The following is a 16,036-nucleotide window of genomic DNA, read 5'->3' as shown; positions in this document are numbered from 1 at the left end:
GTAATAGCTAAATTGATTTAATAATTACAATTTTAATTAATCTTATAGTAATTACATGATCATTTAAGTGTATAACCTATTGCAACAGATTTAATCTGTTGCAACAGATGAGTCATCTGTTGAAAATTATCAAACAGATTTACACATATGTTGCAATAGATTGGTCATCTGTTGTAACAAATGTCTTTATCTGTTGGTCATTTTCAACAGATGATCAATTTGTTGCAACATATGACTTTATCTATTTGTCATTTTTAACAAATTACTAATTTGTTGCAATAGATGACTAATTTGTTGCAATAGATGTCTTTATCTGTCTAGTCATTTTTAATATATTACTAATTTGTTGCGACAAACGATCAATCTGTTGCAATAGATATATTAATCTACTTGGTCATTTCCAATAGATTACCCATCTGTTGCAATAAATGGGTTATCTGTTATCAATCTATCTTTAATTTTGTTGTAATAGTAAATAATCTTGTGGTGTTATTTAATTTTAGTCTATGACCTTGCTCCCAACCAAACACTTTCTTTCTTGTAATTGACTCTTTCCGCTCCCGAATTCTCAAAAACCTACACCTCTCAACATCTTAAAAAAAAATAGGCAGAATGAAAAAAATAAAAATAAACTCAGTCGATCAAATAAAGATTTTCTCATTCATTACATAAAAAATATTTACAACATTAGGTAGATCCGATAAAATAAATTACAAGTGATAAAAAAATATATAACCTAATAATTATTATTATTGTCAATCGGAAATCCATTGGGCAACAGACCCCCCAGCCTTCGAATCCCACGAAGCACACTTACTGTCGTGGCGCCCAACTCTCACTCGAGTTCATGAACCAACCTTTCAAGTTCCTACACGGTGTCAAGAAGAATCACCATGTACCAAATCAGATCAGTCATATCTAGAACATGCACGAACAAATAACGTAAAACACTAAACCACATATAGTACCAACTAGTAATTTAACAAAAAAAATGTGATGCATGTTAATAATTTTCATATTAGAACAAGAAAATAAAATATACCTCAACGGACGAACAAGAAATTTATTTTTGAGAAAGAAGTGATTGAAGATATAATGACGATTTTATGCAAGACAAGATGCAAGAGATAGAGCTGAGGAGACCTATTTATACAAGATTGAATGAGTGAGTAGTGCAGTGTGTTAGGCAAAAAATCACTATCGTTCACCTCTTTTTAATAATTATATCTCTTAATTAAATCGAATTTGGTGACTTTTCGAGTATTTAAATTAAAAAGATAGATTTAAATACAAAAATGGTGAAAAGTCATAACTTTTCATCTTTTTGGTATTTTAGTTATTTAAATTAAATAGCCACAAAATTGTGTTTATCATATTTTTTTCATATTATTTATTTATGAATTATTTTTTTAATTAAATGATTGAAAAGTCATGACCCTTGAGTTCTTCCAACAGATGATCTGTTTGTTTCAACATATGGTCCATCTGTTACAACAGATGACCCTTTTGTTGCAACATATGACTCATCTGTTGGAGAAATTGATTCATTTTTGCAACATATGGTTCATCTGTTGCAACAGACTGTTCATTTATTGCAACAGATTGTTTATTTGTTGAAAAAATAAATCAATAGCAAGATTTATTCAATAGAAATAATAACAAATCATCATTTATCAATACACCATTTTTACCATGAGATTAATGGAAATCGTAATTGAACTTACTAATTCATCTTTAATGTTAGTTAAATCAATATAGTTATTTCTAATGATGGATTAGTTTGAATCATTTCAAATAAAATTGGTCAATTGATCACTCTACTCAGGATGAACATACTTAGTTGCTCGTGTAATTACCATGAAATTAATTGAAACTGTAATTGACCTTATTAATTCATATTTTATTTTAGTTAAATCAATTAGTTATTACTAATAATGGCTTATACATGAATAATATATTGCAATAGATCAGTAATCTGTTGGAAAAGACAAAACAGTTAAAGACATATGTTGAAAATGACCAAACAAATAAAAACATCTATTGCAACAGATAACTAACCTGTTGCAATAGCTAACTCATCTATTGAAAATTATCAAACAAATATAGACATCCGTTGCAACAGATGACTAAATTATTGCAACATATGATTCATCTATTGGAAATTATTAAATAGACAAGATATATGTTGAAAAACAATTTAAAATACAAAAGCTCGAATGTTTTTAGGAGAACTCAAACATTTGTCCCTTTGTCTAAGTTCTTGTATTAAAGACTTGTCTTCAATTTTAATAAAATTAATTTAGTTATTATTAATAATTGCTTAATTTGAATAAACAAATGACTAACCTGTTATAAACAACTGTTGCAATAGATGACTAACTTGTTGCAACAAATAGATAATTTGTTGGAAAATAATTAAAATACTAGGAAACTCAAATATTTTTAAGAGAACACAAATGTTTGTCCCATTGTGTAGAGACGTCTTTAATTTTAGATAAATCAATTTATTTATTACTAATAATTGCTTAATTTGAATCAACAGATGACTAACATGTTGCATCAGATGATTCATCTGTTGAAAATTATCAAACAGATAGAAAATCTATTGTAAAAGATGAGTCAACTATTAGAAAGCAATTAAAATACTAGGGAACTTAAATGTTTTTAGGAGAACTCAAACGTTTATCCCCTTGGTCCTTTTGCATTTGATGTATGGTATATTATTTTTGTCTTCTTTACCCGTTTCATGAAATTTTTCATGTGTTTTACTTATTCGTTGTGTCCCTGTTGAAATTTTTTAAAAAAATTTTAGGTCTAATTTTGTTCGTAGATCACTTGGACATTACTTCATGGCTTATTTTGTAAGTAAAATTATGATATTTGTTGAATTTCTTATTTGGTGTATCTGCTACTGCTACAATGGATAGAACCTGCAAATGAATCCAACATATGAGTCATCTATTGCAACAAGTGAGTAATTTGTTGCAATATATAACTAATCTGTTGCACCAGATGACCCATATGTTGGATTCATGTTACAACACTATAAAACAAATCCAACAGATTACTCATTTGTTGCAACAAATTAGTCAAATATATTACAACAGATTACTCATCTGTTGCAATAAATTAGTCATTTATGTTGCAACAGATTAGTCATATATATTGCAACAACTTTGTTGCAATAAATTAGTCATATATGTTGCAATAGATTCGTCATATATGTTGCAACATATTAGTCATATATGTTGCAACGTATTACTAATCTGTGCAACATATTAGTCATATATGTTGCAACAGATTACTAATCTGTGCAACAGATTAGTTATATATGTTGCAATAAATTACTCATCTGTTGGATTCACGTTGCATGTTTTATTCATTGTTAAAAAATAGCAGTAACAGATACATCCAGATGAGAAATTCAACTAAAAAATAACAAAAAACATAAAAAAATAACAAACACCAACAAATCAAGTTCCTCGTTTTCATCATAACTTAAAAGCCCTAATTTTTTACTTGTAAAAATAAAAAAGAAACGATGAATAACTCAAAGTTGTTGTCGCCGAAGAATGTTGTCACGTCGACTGAAGGTTGAAAGTAAAAAAGGAACGGGCAAGAATTCAAAACTATTTGTTGCCAGAGGTTGAAGTTGCACAAGATTGAAGGGAGAAATTTGAAAAGTTATTGGTTGAGAGAAGTTAGAGAGAGAAACTATCGAGAGAAAGAGAGAAGAGAGATTGATTTGCAGAGAGAGGAAAGTTTTGTGGGTGTGGGTTAGTTTATATTTTTGAAAAGATTAAAAAGTTGAAAAATATTAATCAAGTTCACAATTAACCTAATCAATTTTTTTAATTATTTTTGACCCTTTAAGTTGGTCAATGCCACCAATCTTTCATTCAAGATATAAAAACACCTTTCCTTCAATTTTCTCATCAGAATAGGACCAATTCAATTTTTGTTTTCAATATTAGGCGCTCATATTAAATTATCACGCACTAAATATCAAATTCTAATCATGAAAGGGGCCGGGAAGGGAGAGGGGGCGCGGGGTTGAAGAGTCCTATATTGTCCCTAAAAATAATGAGTGGTCTCTTTAATGTATTTTTGGACAATCTTAACCTCTTAAATTAATTTCTAGAATTGAATTAGACCTAAATTTACTTTTTATAAATAAATTATACATAAAGTCAGTTATAGAGTAAAATTTTAATACACTTGCCAATGTAATCATCGTAGAAGTCCAACTCATAAATCATTTTGACTTTAACATACGCAACTAAGTAATTTGTTATATCAAATTGCATATAATAAAATATAAAATTTGACGATAACACTTCTACGTTCCTTTCCTTTCATTACAACGTTTCTGAACAATCCTCCCTTGCCATCCCTTTATTTTTAGTTTGTGTTGACATTGGGAGGAGTGGAAAAGTATTCTCTTTTCCCCAAGCTAATTAGCTGAACTACTGCGGTGTCAGCAGATTAATAGAAGGGCCCGTTTTGCAATAAATGTTTTTTCTTTTTTTTTTCGAATTTTTTTCACTTTTTTTTATTTTTTCGAAAATTATGATTTTTGACCATAAAACTTCAAAAAATTATTTCGGAGTTGGATTTCAAAAAGTGAAAATAAATTTTTGTTGTTTTCACAATTTTCCAATCCTATTTTCAACTTTCATTATTATATTATATATAACTCAATCTTTAAATTTTTACACAAACACCTCTTATAACTACAATTAACCACCAATAAAAAAAGTATTATTTTTTTTTTCTATGGTACAGCATCATTTTTAATTGTTACAAATATTCTAATCTCTTTTTCTTCTTTTAACCAGAATTTAATAATGTGAAGTAAAAAAATAATAAATGGCAATCTATGACAGAAATATATCAACTTTGTTTTGAATGAACTAAATTATAGAAATATAAGGTCTAGTACATTATGTTATTTAAAAGTGAGAAATTTAATATTTTTTTTCTTGCCATTCTAATTTTCTGTATAAGTCATATAATGATTATTGTGATTTTAATAAATTATTAAAAAGTGGTCAATAAAGTCGCATATCAAACATAACATAAAGATCTATATTTACGATACGATATTCAAGGAAAATCAATATCATCAATAAAGAAAAAGTAAAAAATTAGCACTAATCTATTCAGAAATAATTCATCCATAAATTTTTTTAAAAAGACCAAATTCAATAAAATAATTAATTCAAGTGAAAGTAATTAAGAATTTTCATCAACAAATTTAAGAATATAGAAAATATATTTATATCCATCAATCATATTTATCAAAATATATTTTCTCTATTCAATCAATTATGGTTAGATAAACTTACTTAGCTCGTGCTTGCGATATTTTTATTTAAATTTTAGAAGAATAACAATCATAATAATTAGTTTGTTGTTAATTATTTTATCAATTGAAGACATATAAATTATTTTCTCAACATTTGGTTGTATCTTAGTAGGTAAATTAGCAGTTGAGTGATTTCGATAATTTTTAAAAGTTGAGGACATAAAATCATATTTAAAAAAGATTTTTCAAAAGTCTAATTTTTTTTTTTTTTAAAAAGACATAGCCAAACACAACTTCCACTCCAACTTCATCTTCACCTTCAACTCTAACTCCGGAAAAAAGTAATTTTCATGATCAAACGGCTACTAATACTAATGCACTAAATTAGTTCTATACTGTAATTATTTTATTCCAGGAGGAAGAGAAGATATCATCAGTAGAACCCTTTCAGAAAAATTAATGCAGTGCATTATATATAAAATTGGAATTGAGTAAAATCTGTTCTACAGTATTTGAAATGGAATAATATATCTTTCATTATAGTTTAGCTCGCATATATATTGTATAGTTCAATAGTTGATTCAAATCTTGTCCTTAATTAAGGAAACAAGTGTAGTGTAGAGAATATATAAATTAATTGTATAAAAAAATCATAAGATCTAAACATTAAATGAAAATATTCATTTTAAATAACTGAAGATAAAATATAGTGAGTAAAATAGTATATAACACAAGATTTAAAGCATAACTTTTATCTATAATTTAGGGAGCAAAATAGTATTATCGCTATCTTCAAATCAAAATCCGTTTTACAAAATAAAGACTAGTGATGCATGTTATTTTTCTCTATTTCATTATTTTTATTAGTAGTTTATCTATTTTACAGATCGAGAAAATTGATGCATCGTATTGCATGTCATTTTTTCCATATAAAGTCAATATTAAACCCCAAAAAAATTGGAGAGTTCATGGAAAAGAAATGATGAATTACTTATTTTCTCTGTTTCAAAATACAACATCATGCAAATTTGTATCATATAATATAGTTTTTAAATATACTGAGAAAATTGGTTCAAACTCAAGGTATTTAATTAAAAAAAATAGAGAGATTAATCCATCCAATCATAATTTGTGGCGCTGGATGGGAAGATTGTTATCGTCCTTACATATTCTTATTTTTCATTTCTTTCAGGCAAATATCATTTACGAGATAAGAATAAGGTCTATGTACTTACACTTCACCCTCTCTAGATTTTAGAATTGTCAATACGAGTTGGCCCAACCCACACGGGTTTTGGAGTTTGACGGGTCTGGCCGAGCTAGCCCATCAACATGACCGGCCAGAAAATAGCAAGTCCAACCCATCACACTGTGGGCTGTGGGCTGTGGGCCTCAACGGGCCAACCCACTTTTTAAAATATTTTATAATCTTAATTTGAATTTTAAATTGTTAATTATACAAATATTTACAATATAATGTTACATGAAGTTACTACTTGTTAATCAAGTCTCAAATTTACCATAAAAAAATAAAATTAATAATTTCTGAAATTAAATAACATTTGATACCAAATTCAAGTCAAATAGAGATATTGAAAAACTAACGAAACTGTTAATGAGTAATAATATAACTAGCTAAATAGCAATATTAATCTAATTTTGTTTTAATTGATCACAATAAAACACAAAGAAATGTTAATATTTAGTCCATTAAAGTGAAAATGAACTCCTAAAAAAAACTCACGTGACATTTATGGCGTGTTCAACATCGCCACATCATCTTCATCAAACATATTTAATTCCTTAAAAAATTTAGTATTTTATATTATAATTGTTTATATATTTTATAAACTTATTTTAACACCCCGTACTTTTACCTAGCTTAAATTCGTCCCAAAAATTTTCAAAGACTTTCTTTAAAGATGAATACACTTTTATACATGTGGAATTTTCAAGATTTTGACTTTTTTTTGTGTGGAAAATTGAATAAGCTTTCCATCGATATAAAATTCACCCAAATCCGACACCCGGGTGAAGAGTTATGGCCATTTTAGTAAGACAGTGTATCACCTTGATACAAGATCGACAAAAGAGACACAAAACAAACACCAAAACAGTCCACAAGTTGGAAGAACCGAGGACCCCTTTTGATGACCACTCTCGGATTCACTACAACAATAATAAAAATATAATAACAACAAGATATCAAGGTGTTCAACACCTCTAAAATCAGCGAGCTAACAAACTAGATTAACAACACAAGCACAAGAAAAAGAAGAACACAAAGTTTCGATTTTGGGACACCAAAACCGAGAATGAACAACAACAACAACAATGAAATAGATAGATAGATAGATAGGTAACTTGACATACAAATATACAAACCCTGTGAACCTAAGAGTATATTAAACACAAAGACCCAAGAATTCATACAAGTAACCCCAAGCTCTACGGTGACCTCAAGGGAACGGGATTCCCAAGCAACCAACGTTTCAAAACTAGCACCAACACAAGTGATATCCATATTTGTTTACAAGGAATCCACTTTGTAAAACTCTCTCTAGAGCTCTCAAAATATTATCAAAGTTATGAGAAAAATAACCTAATGTGTTCTATTTATAGCCTAGGTTACAACTTATTACAAAATAACTAAAATGCCCTTAATGAGCCATGGCAAAGGGGTGGCCTTGGAGTGTCTATATGGATGGTTTTGGGGTGTTGGGACTTGTTCTCTACACTTCAAAACTTGTTCCGTTAGTTGGGCAGCCACCCGAGCATGTTTTCTTTACGTATTAATCCACAATCACGATCGTACTCGTATCATCCTCTCGTTCTTAAAAAAAGAATTCGACCTCGAATCCGAACCTTCAAAACAATAGAGGATACAAAAGAACACATATTCCTCATGACATAAGGATTAATGTCAACATAATCAACAACCAAAAAAATATCCAACCACGAGTGTACATTTTACACATACCGTGGGAACTTAGGGAATAAGATACCCTTCTAAGCACCAAAAGAAATACTTGTCTTTCAACCTAAGTGTGATAAAAAACAAGACAAAAGAAAAGTTTACTTCCTTGGAGAAAGGACCATAGTGTACTCTCGGGTTCTTCATCATCAAGAGGTCAAAGTGGAATCAAGACCTCACCTTCTTCGGGCCAAGCATCATCATAAGGTGTTCTCCTCATCAATCCGTAATGCACATTAACTTCCCCTTCTTCCACCACCCTTTAGGGTTCACCATTATCTCTATCATCCTCTTGAGGGGTTCCTTTACTAACATCACTTTTGGTCACTTTAACCCCAACAAAATAAGGATCACCCTCCACTAGTATAATGTTCCTTCGGTTTGGGCACTCGCTAGCTTTGTGACCCCAACCTTGACATTTAAAACAAACGATACCCTTAGGATTAGGAGTGGAAGAATTAGTACCTTCAAGCCGTGGATACCTTTGGATTTTTTTATTAAATGACTTCTTCTCTAAGGTCTTGTAGGACTTGTCCCACCCGAAGGTCTTCTTAGCATGATTGTTCCTTTCAATTTCAATGGCCGCTTCTACAAGGTCCTCAATTGGGTCAAACTTGTGGAAAACTAATTGAGAAACAACTTCATAGCATAAACCACCCTCAAATCGAGCTAGGCAATGATTTAGAGGTTTGACAATATCAAGACGTAGGATCAAGTTTTGGAACTCATCATAATAGTCCTCCACACTTCTATCTCATTGTCGGAAGTTGTAAAGCTTTGTTAGTTGCTCTTGTTTGTACCTTTCCGTGACATATCTCTCCCTCATAAGAACTTTTAATTCATCCCGATTCGAGAGGTCAAGTTTACCATTCCTTACTCGTTGCAACCGCTTTGTCTCCTACCAAGTAGAGGCATTACCTTCAAATTGGGCAATGGCATGTGCGGCTTTCTTTTGGAAAGTTAACTCATTGAGTTGGGAAATCCGATTACATTGTAACTCCCAATCAAGATAGAGATATGGATCACTAGTCCCCTTGAAAGAAAGAAGAGTGATCTTAATGGAATTTAGGACCGTGTCTCTACCCACATTGCCTCCTTGATTCACTAAACCTTCTTGAAAATGAGGTCGGTGTCCCAAGTTACCTCTAGCATGAGGAGCCAGTCCAACTTTTCCCTGCCGACCTCTATGTCCCCCTCCATAAGCTCCTCTTATATTGCGCACAAATTTCTTAAAGAGAGTTGCTTCATCTAATCCCTCACCTTCATAAGGACTCTCACCTTCTACATCATCAATTTGAATTGGTTGGTTTTGGTTTAGTGGTACTCTCGGCATATCAAGGAGGTCTCGGATTTGAGGAGCGTCTTGATGGACTTGAGTTTGGTTGTTTGGATAAGTAGGGACTTGGTGGATAGGTTAATGGGTTGGTCTAGGTGGATTGAGCAATTGGTGAAGTGTATCTGGGGTGGTAGCATGTCCACTAGTCAAGGCATAGTAGTGTTTGGGACTTGAATGGGTGGAATCTAGACGAACTTCCAATGTATCCATTCTCCTTGAAAAAGAACCCTCCATCCCGTCTATCCTTCCCTCCATCCTCTCTATTCGACCACTAAGATCATGTTTCACGCTCATTATGGCCGCCAACAAAACATCCATGGTTACCTCTCTCAAGGCCCTTGGACAACCTTCACCCTAAGCCATCGTACCTAATAAGAAAGACTAAACAAAACACAAATAATAACAAGTTAAAGGTTAGCAAAAAAAAAATCGCCCTCACAAACTCTCAAGCTTACACTTTGTCAAGTATCACTCAATGGTCTCACAGGTGTTGGTAACTCATTTATACTCCAAGGAGATTGATTGGTACCAATTGGGCCTTGACGTCGGAATATATTCTCTTTTGAAACAACTCAAAGAAAATACGTACAGACTTGAATCAAGAAACTACAATGAATTTCAGAAAGATAAAAGCACCTAAAGATACATAGCCACGAATAAACGGACCCAAAACTAACTTACAACCTAGTAGACAATTACTAGTTTGTTAATTAGTAATAGAATCAACAAAAGGCAACTAAGAGACAAAAGATTAGAAACTAAGAAATCAAAAATTTGAGCTTAATTATGTTGCATGAATAGTAAAACATAATGACGTGGCATCCACATAATTGGTCACGGTCCTACACAATTTTAATCACTAACTTGAAGCTTTTGTCATGATATAATTTAGAATGGAAGAGTTTGCCTTTCGGTGGGAAAATTCAAGTCTTAGAAACTTTTTCAAATTCACTCAAAAAGGTGAGAATTGACTTGTACTATTCCCACAATACAAAGTCCTTGAAATATGGAAAAGTGGTTGACAAGTCTTTAAAGTGATGTGTTTAAGTCTCTTCACCAATAACTTTTCAACTTTATCTTACACCTTTTTGGATCTATGTTATACTTTATATTAGTCAAGACATTTCAAGAACAACAAGATCACAACAACAATTTCTCAAGAACAACAACAACTCCACTAATATTCATCTCCAAGTCCACAACAATTGTACCACTCGGTTAAGAACAACAATATCAACCCATGGCCAACTTTAAATTTACAACAAGTTCAACAACATAAGCTCAAACCTTTAGATCTAGACACTTTTAGTGTTGGTGAGAAAGAAACCAACACTAAAAAACATCTAAACAAACAAAAGACTACAAGATCTAGTCACAAAGAAAATGTTTTGGCCTAGACAACAACAAGACCCAACTTTCGGCCAAGAACAATCTCAAGAACACTTCACTTATTTTTTAACTCTCAAGCCCAAGATTGATCTTGTTAAAACAAAATCAAAGATGGCTTTGATACCAAATGATACAAGATCGACAAAGGAAACACAAAACAAACACCAAAATAGTCCATAAGTTGGAAGAACCGAGGACCCCCTTTGATGATCACTCTCAAATTCACTACAACAATAACGAAAACACAATAACAACAAGATATTAAGGTGTTAAACACCTCTAAAATTAGTGAGCCAACAAACTAGATTAACAACACAAGAACAAGAACAAGAAAAACACAAAGTCTCAGTTTTGGGACACCAAACCTGAGAATGAACAACAACAACAATGAAATAGATAGATAGATAGATAGGTAACTTGACATACAAATGTACAAAACCTATGAACCTAAGAGTATATTAAACACAAAGACCCAAGAATTCATACAAGTAACACCAAGCTCTACGGAGACCTCAAGGAAACGGGATTCCCAAGCAACCAACATTTCAAAACTAGCACCAACATAAGTGATATCCACACTTATTTACAAGGAATCCACCTTGCAAGACTCTCTCTCTAGAGATCTCAAAATATTATCAAAGTTATCAGAAAATACCCTAATATGTTCTATTTATAGCCTAGGTTACAACTTATTATTAAAAAACTAAAATACCCTTAATGAGCCATGACAATATGGACGACTTTGGAGTGTTGGGACTTGTTCTTTACACTTTAAAGCTTGTTCCATTAGTTTGACAGCCACCCGAGCATGAGTTCTTTACATATTGATCCACAATCACGATCGTACTTGTATCACACCTGAGCCGTCAGCGCATCGCAGAGCCAGCCAAAATGGCAATCATTAAAAACCAGTGAGCCTCCGCGATATTAGCACATTATATCAAGGCTCAATTTTGGAATCATCCTTTTCCAGTGTTCCAGCGCGATCCTGGCTCTTCGCGCCAAAGAAAAAATTCACAACCAGTGAGGCATCGTGATTGCGCTGTGTCGCACCATCAGCCCAGTTCCCAATCGTCAGTTTCCAGTGACATGACACAATAGCACAAAATTTAAATCCTAAATACCCTAGGGGTAAGTTGGAATTTTTCCACGGTCCCAGTCAATCTAAACACGAAATTTAAATCCTAAATACCCCATTATGTTGTTATTTCTCACTTTCTCTCAAAAATTAAAACATTCTCTCTCAAAAGGGCTAAACCTAGTTCAAGAAATCAAGAACAACCTAAGGATTTCCTTCAAGAAAGAATCTTTCAAGGTATGTTAGGTGTTGATTCATGGGCCCCTTTCACCCATGAAGTCCAAGAATCCTTTTTCAAAGTACAAAGATGATTTATTCGTGATTTCCATATTTGAATTAGATTGAATTCATGTTCATAATATTAGTTGAGTTTCAATCCATGATTTAAATGCAAGTTTCATGGAATTAAATAGCATGTATAATAAATATGTGATTATCTTGATAGGCCCTTAAATTTATAAAGTGATTAATGCATCTATGATATTGATTTGGTTTTCAATCCATGATTTTGATAAAATTCATGAAAAATAGAATAGTATTTAGGGGGAATTATATGAATTACATGCTAAACCCTTGAATTAGAAATTAAGTATTATATTCATGATGTTTATGTGATGACCATTATCATGTGAAATACTCATGCTCCCCAAGTATTTGATAAAATGCCTATGTGAAGTAGATAGAGAAATTATGAGATGTTATTATATGATCCCATTCATGTACAAGTTAATGCATTACAAGTGTTTGATAGAATGCCTCTTTGAATGAATTATGGTGAAGTGAACATTTATATGTTATTCAAGATTATGCTTTGCTTTACTTTTCATGCTATCGAGTCCTGGGGGTATTTAATACCTGATAATTTAGCTATTTACCTAGAGACAGTGTCAGTTACAAAATAGTATCAGTCATGTTATGATCAATACTCTTAGTCCATTACAGAACTCAGTAGAACTCAGTCAATTACAGAACTTAGAAAAACTTAATAAACTCAGTCTCAGTTCAGTCTAGTCCAGTATACTCAGTTCAGTATCTTTCAGTTGGGAGTAGGATTCAGCACCGAGTGAGAATAGGATGGCTTCCCCGTCAGATAGGCAGAGTTGTTAGTAGCAATGCCTGTACTCCAGAACTGCGTAGCCAGCACAGGATGAGGAGTCACCCATCAGACTAGGCTTGGCTACCTCCCAGGGATCACCCATCAGATTAGGCTTGGTTTCGCCCAGGTGTCACCCGTCAGTTAGGCTTGGCATCCCAGTTTTCTAGTGTTAGTACCCGTGGCACGGTATTAGCACCCTTCCAGTTGGGGTTACAGGTTGGACCCGAATAAGTTCAAAGAGGGGTATTTTCGTTAGACAATTACCTTTCACAATTTCAGTTTCAGTCTTCAGTTTTGAACTCAGCTCAGTTTTACAGAATCAGGACTATCAGATACAGTCATTCAATATCAGTTAATAAGTTATCATAATTCAATACTTAGCTTCAAAAAATCTCAGTTACAGTTTTTATATATATATGTATATGCACAGATTGCATTCTCAGTACTTACAGTAGTCTTAGATTCTCCACGTACCCTAATGTGTAGTTATTCTCATTTAGTCAGTAATATCCTTATGCATATGAACCCTTCCATTCAGCCTTACCACATCTAGCATACCAGTAAATTCTCACGTGCTAACGCATACTTTTCTGCGCTATGATGTTTTATTTCATAGGTTCAGACGCTCAGGTTCCAGATCATGCATAGTAGATTCAGGTTCAGCCAGCAGCAGTAGATTTAGCAGTGAGTCCTCATCATTCAAGGATATTATACTATTTCATGTTTTCATTAGATGTATTAGTTCAATAGATGGAGTTAGTTGGGAATTGTCACATCAACTCCACTTTCAGACAGATTCAGTTAGACGATTTTCAGACTAGTTTTGAGACAACATTTATTTTTTATCAGATGTTTTGAACCTTATGGAATTTCAGGCCATTTTTCGCATTAATTACAGTATTATTATTCAGTGCTTATAGCAGATATCATTCAAGGATTAGATTATAGTCTTTCGGGGTCGTGAGCACTGTGTAACGACTAGGGGATCCTGGGTCGTTACTATTGTTTCATATTTAAATATCTATGTAGTATAAATAGACTTTGAGTTTGGACTCTATTTTTAAGGAAAAGGGACAAAAATAACATCTAAAACTAAAATAATACCATAAAAATAGCATTCACAATTAAATACCCATAAAATAGCCATTAGCCGTGTATCATTGTCATTTTTGAACCTCAAAAGTTCGGTGGAATACCACCATCAAACACCTATACAAATTTTTTCTTATTTTTTCCCAGCAGTACACATATACAAATCTTTTCTTATTTTTTCCAGCAGCATTAACACACTTCATGTGTTCATCAACTTCTATTTCAAAGCTAATTTACCTCTCACCGAACCACCTTTTCCTATACGCGATTTGAGAAATTTCTTCTTTAGATTTGATTTAGTATCCTTAACCTTCACACCTGCTTTACTCTGCGATCAAGTGTTTCTTCCAGTAGAGATTTGGCTAACGATTTTAGAGTTTGATTGCAACTTGAAATCAGGAATAATTTGTACAACTACTCTCTTTAATGATAAATGATTCTCAGTAAATTCATAAACAGATAAAGGATTCTCTTTCACCACTTTCTTCGTTAACTTTCCATTCGATGGGTTTGATTTTTCCATCATTTTCAACAAAAACCTCAAAATCAAACAGAGGATTTCGAAGCAGAGTAAGAATTTTTAGGTAGGTTATGTGGTAGAAAAGTGTAAAAAAATGAGATTTGTTGATATCAAATTATAGAGTAAAAATATACTTTTCGTTTCTATTTTTTTTAAATTGTTATTTGTCTTAGCTGGCCGGTTAATAAAAAATAGCTATTGCATATGCTTGAAAAGACTGTATGAATATATGAACACTGTCTATGCATGCATATATTCCCCTTCTATCTTGTTATAAAGTGTATCAATGTGGTATAAAAGAGTATCTATTGAGTATATGATCCTCTCTTTCTTTTTTAAAAAGTGTATCAATGTAATATAAAAGTGTATCAATGTGGTATAAAGTGTATCAATCTAGTATAAAAGAGTATCAATTGGATATATGGACACTGCATATACATAGATTCCCTTCTATCTTGTTATAAAAGTGTATCAATATGGTATAAAAGAGTATCAATTGGGTATAGGATCGCCTCTTTTTTTTTTTTTTTTTTTTAAAGTGTATCAATGTAGTATAAAAGTGTATTAATATGGTATAAAAGTGTATCAACTGGAAATAGAAACTGCATGTGGCCAACTAGGCAAATGGCTAAAACAGGGAAAGAAATTTATCCGACTGGCTAAAGGTGTCCACCTTTCAAATTGTGGTCACTTTTTTAAAAAATGGTCAACCCATGTCCTTTTCTCTTTTTTTTTTTTAATTCTTAATACTCTATTTTATTTTTAAATTATTTTTTGTTTGGCCCACGGGTCAGTTCAACCCATATTGCTCAAGTCTCACGGGCGAACAAACTTATATGGGCTGCGCTAAAAATACTTATTCTTAAACGGGCTGAAAAAATCGTAGCTCAATCCTAACAATTTACTGGCTGGATTGGGCAGGTCCAACGGGCTGGCCCATATAGAAATTTTACTGTACAATCATCGACTATGTTGTTATTTTATTGTTGAGGCAAAATTTAGCTAAACCACAATATCAAGTAAATAAAAATATAGTATTTAATTTTATATAAGCATACAACACAAATTTAAATTAGGCAAAAACTCAAAGAAGATATTAAATATCGATCAGCAGGTCAACAGGAGACTAGAAAAAGTATTGGAGACAGATGATGTGTATTAAAGAAGAGGACTAAATTGTATAGTTCAATAGCTGCTTTAAATCTTGTCCTTAATTAAGGAAACAAGTGTAGTGTAGAGAATA

Source organism: Capsicum annuum, chromosome 2 (genome assembly GCF_002878395.1).
Source record: "Capsicum annuum cultivar UCD-10X-F1 chromosome 2, UCD10Xv1.1, whole genome shotgun sequence".
Lineage (NCBI taxonomy): Eukaryota > Viridiplantae > Streptophyta > Magnoliopsida > Solanales > Solanaceae > Capsicum > Capsicum annuum.
The sequence above is the reverse complement of the archived record's forward strand: the minus strand, read 5'-3'. Positions refer to the sequence as shown.